This window comes from Orycteropus afer, unplaced genomic scaffold (assembly GCF_000298275.1).
Source record: "Orycteropus afer afer isolate SDZICR_OR568_19922 unplaced genomic scaffold, OryAfe1.0 scaffold00290, whole genome shotgun sequence".
NCBI classification, from domain to species: domain Eukaryota; kingdom Metazoa; phylum Chordata; class Mammalia; order Tubulidentata; family Orycteropodidae; genus Orycteropus; species Orycteropus afer.
In genome coordinates, this window is record NW_006921877.1 from 2,080,167 (window position 1) to 2,085,065 (window position 4,899).

The window sequence follows — 4,899 nt, forward strand, 5'->3', positions numbered from 1 at the left end:
TCAAAGATTTCATATTACTTGGTTCCACAATCAACACCAGTGGAAGCAGCAGTCAAGAAATCAGATGATGTATTGCACTAGGCAAATCTGCTACAAAAAAATCTCTTTAAAGTACTGAAGAGCAAAGATGTTTCTTTGAAGACTAAGGTGCACCTAACCTAAGCCATGGTGTTTTCAACTGCCTCATACGCACGTGAAAGCTGGATAATGAATAAGGAAGACCTAAGAAAAGCTGATGCTTTTGAGTTGTGGTGTTGGAGAAAAACACTGAACATACCATGGACTGCCAGAACAAACAAACCTGTCCAGGAAGATGTGCAGCCGGAATGCTCCCTGGAAGCGAGAATGGTCAGACCTCCTCTCACCTACTTTGGTCATGTTGTCAGAAGGTACCATTCCCTGGAGAGAGATACCATGCTTGGTAAAGTGGAGGGTCAATGAAAACAGGGAAGACCCTGAAGGACATGGATTGACACAGTGGCTGCAATTATGGGCTCTGGCAACAGCAAGGATTGTGAAGCTGATGCATGACAGGGCAGTGTTTCGTTTTGTTGTATGTAGGGTTGCTATGAGTCAGAGCCAACTCAAAGACACCTAACAAAACAATGTACCATGTTGAACATTAAATTGTTTCCAATTTTTCAACACCCTTGTACATATATATATCTTTGGCACTTCTCTGATTATTTTCTTAAATTCCTAAAGTGGAACTGCCCAGTCAGAGAGCGCATACTTCGTAATAAACCAAACAACCAAACCCAGTCATCAAGTCAATTCTAACTCATAGTAACCCCCATAGGGTTTCCAAGGCTGCAAATCTTTACAGAAGCAGACTGCCTCATCTTTTTCCTGCTGAGTGGCTGGTGGGTTCTAACTGCTGACCTTCTGGTTAGCAGCCAAATGCCCTACCACAGCGTCACCAGAACTCCTTCACACTTCTTAATAGGACCGTGTAAAAGTCTACAGGAAATATCAAAGTGGGAGAGCTGAAAAGATAGGCCAAGTGAGTAAGTGAGTAACAGTTCACTGGGGAGCATTTCTTAAGGTGGACATGATTGAAAGTGTAGTCCTAAGGGTAAGAAAATGAACAGCAATGATGATTCCTGAATTTGAAGAGGTCAAAGCATTATTAAGGCCAAAATGTTGGATGAGTCACTCTAATGAACACTGAAGTCACCCAGCCAAACTGGAAAACTGAGACACAGGTCTTGTCATTACTTGGTGGGTGGGATCTACCAGAACATGATTTCCAGGAAGTGATTAATACTTTTATAACTAAATATAAAAGATTTCCCAAGCTATTGGTCTCCACTCATCTGGGGCAAAAAAGAAAGGATACCAAAGACTCAAAGAACCTAGTCTACAGAACTGTCTACATGAACTACGGCCTCATCTATCCTGAGACTGGAAGAACCAGCTGATGCCCAGTTACCACTACCAACCATTCTGACCAGGGACACAATAGATGGTCCTGGAAAGAATGGGAGAAAATTGTAGAAGAAAACTTAAATTTTTAAAAAGTCCAAACTTACTGGATCAGAAAAGACTAGAGGAACCATGAAACTATTGTCCTCAGAAACTCTCTGAACTGAAACCATCCCAGCAGTCACCTTTCAGCTAAGCAACAGATTGGCTCATAAAATAAACAATATTGCTGGTGAGTACTATGCTCCTTAAAATAAATAAATAAAATCATCTGTATGAGACCACATGGTCAATATTTACCCTAAAACAAAGATGAGAAGGTTTGGGGAATGAGGGGGGGAGACCAGGAAAGCTAGATTAATGGAAATGGAACAATCAGAATGGAAATAAATGCGAATGTTGACACAATGTGGAATATATAACCAATGTCACTGAACAATATGTATAGAAATTGTTAAATAGGAACCTTTCAAGCTGTGTAAACTTTTACCAAACACACAGTATTTAAAAAAAAAAAAAAAAAAGATTTCCCAAGCTTTAGATGATGGGCCATTTCTTTTGAAAGTAATAATTGATTTAGACAACAAAACAAAACCCACTGCCATCAACTCAACTCATGGCTACCCACATGTTAGAGAAGTGCTGCAGAGTCTCCTTGGCTGTAATCTTTATGGAAACAGATTGCCAGGTCATTCTTGTGTGATGCTGTTGGGTGGGCTCAAACCACCCTCCTTTGGGTTAGTTGTCAAGTGCAAACCTTTGTGCTACCCAGGGAACTCCATTTTAGACAGAGGCTCAAAAACCTCCTAAATGGAGTTCATCCAATACATCCACTCCACACTTGCTAACCTTCTCATTATCTGACATTTCACATTTATGATAATGGTAAATCTACTATTCAACTATTTTGTGCATTAACCTGAGTTTCCTCCCCACATTGAGCTCCCAGCCTGCAGTCTGTTAGGCTCTCAAATGCAGCAGCCACATCTCCAGAAGGCCTCTTGCCAGTGCCATCCCCACACCAGAGCCACTGATGCAACTGTAGCTCTTTGGATGGCAAGGGCAGTGGAGGTTGCTGCTGGTTCCCTCTACTCAAGCACCTTAAAGGACCAAGTCCTGCAGAAGGAAGGGTACAAGGGATAATTTGGGGTCTGGGGCAGCAGCAGAAGTCAGCCTCTCCCTCCTCTTCTCTGGCCTGGCTTGCTAAGCTCCTTCCTCTTACTAGCAACTCATGGTTTCCAGGCTCTTAGCCTCAGAGAAAAGCAGTGCATTGCTTATTTCCATAGGGTCCTCCCTGGCCAGGACGAGGGGCTGCAGAGGAGGTAGCTGCAGGGGACATGGGTACGGACAGCAAGACTCACCATCTTCACCACTGGCCCTGAGTCCTGGAACCTTTTAACTGTGCCTTTAGTCCACCCTCCAGGGCCCAGGTCTGCTCAAGCACCAGCTGCAATGGCAGAGCCTTGGGATCCAGAGCACAGTGCTGCTGGAACAGCAGTTCCAAGGGCCCAGGCTCCAGAGTGGGCTTCATGTCCTTCACCTACTTACATAATGTTGATTTTGCATAATGACCTAGTCTTTGGAACCTAACCATGTTGGTAAGTGAGAAGTGGTGTAACATGAATAGAATCTAAGCACAAAGTAGGTTTTCTAGCTTCATGTTTGTGGAAAGTTGTTACATTCAGGCTTTAAGGTATAACTATGGGATGCTGGAAATGAAATTCACAGAATCTTGATCCAGAAAGAGGTAACAGTGCAGATCACTGGGAAAAGGAGGGATTTTTAAGAAATAAGTATTGATTTGGGTTAAATGAAAGGCTATATACCAAAAGTGAGTGACCAGCACAGTAACACTAAGGAAAAGGAAGACACAAAGAGGTGCACAAGAGGTACAGACAACAAAGATAAACACTTTCACATATACAATACTGCATTATCAGTAATAACAAACATTGTTCTAAGGGTGGACACATATGTAGGCAGGCTAAATGATCAGATATGTAGGTAAAAGGGAACATACCCATACCCATATATAAGCTTGGCAGATGGTATCTCTATGTACACATTTATATTTCTATAAAAATGTCCATATATATATAATAGAAATAAAAGGGCAAAGTTACAATAACTTCTTAGCCACAGCCAAACTCCCTGAGGGAGTGAGTTACAGGGCCGGCGGGCTCTTGGATTATGGTCACTGGGGACATCAAGCTCAACTGGAATAACATACTATACAAAACACTGTTCTATATCCTACTTAGGTAAGTTAGCAACTGGGGTCTTAAAAGCTTGTGAGTGGCCATCTAGATGCCAACAACTGGCCTCTTCTCCTCTGGAGCAAAGAAATATGAAGAAAATCAAAGATGTGTGGGAACAATTAGTGGATCATGGTAACCTTAGCCTACACTACCCTGAGACCCAAAGAACTAGATGGTACCTGGCTACACCTGTCAACCACTCAAAAAGGGATCAAAGTAGGAGATCACGGATAGAGTGGGGAAAAACATGGAATAAAACTCACAATCATAAAAAAAAAAGACCAGGCTCAGTGGTCTGACAGAGACTGGTGAAACCCCCAAGACTGTGGCCCCTGTCACTATGGTCACCTGTCAGGCCTGGAACTGCACTCATTCCTGTCTTCCAGCCAAACAGGCAGACCTACAAGGTCAGAAGGGCAACATATATGTACAGGGAGATAAATCAGAGCACAGGAATACATAAGAAAGGACACACGGAAAAGGTAACCAAAGAGAGAAAGTGGGAAGAGAGCTGTTACATTATGGGGACTGCAATCAATGTCATGAAACAAAATGTGTATGAACTGTTAAATGGAAAATGAATTTGCTCAGTAAACTTTCACCCAAATCACAATTTTAAAAAAAAGAGGGATATTTATCAATAAATGTTGATGTAACAACTGACTTTCCAAGCTAAAAAATTTAAATTAGATCCCCAGCTCAGCACATATAAAAATCAATTCTAGATGGAATAAGGAACAACCATGTGAAAGTCAAAACCAAAACTTTAACAGAAAATACCTCTCTGACCTCTGGATATGGAAGAGTTTGCTAAACAAGGCACAAGAAATATTAACCTTGAAAGAAAAGACTGAGAAATTTATCTAAGTTAAAATTGAGAATTTTGTTCACCAAGTAATTTTTTTTTTAATTTGGATGAAAGTTTACAGAGCAAATTCACTTTCCATACAGCAGCTCACATACACCATCTCATGACATTGACTACAATTTACCACAATGCAACAGCTCCCCTCCCACTTCCTCCCCATAGTTACCACTTCCCTGTGTCCTTTCCTCCTTGCACTCCTGCCCCGAGCTGTCTCCCTATGCATACACAGCCCTTCTATTCTCCCATGATTGATCTCTCCAAGGAACATTTACCTATTGTAAATATTCAGCTCATATACCTGTCTTTTGTTTGGCTGGAAGAGACAGGAGTGGGTTCAATTCCAGACCT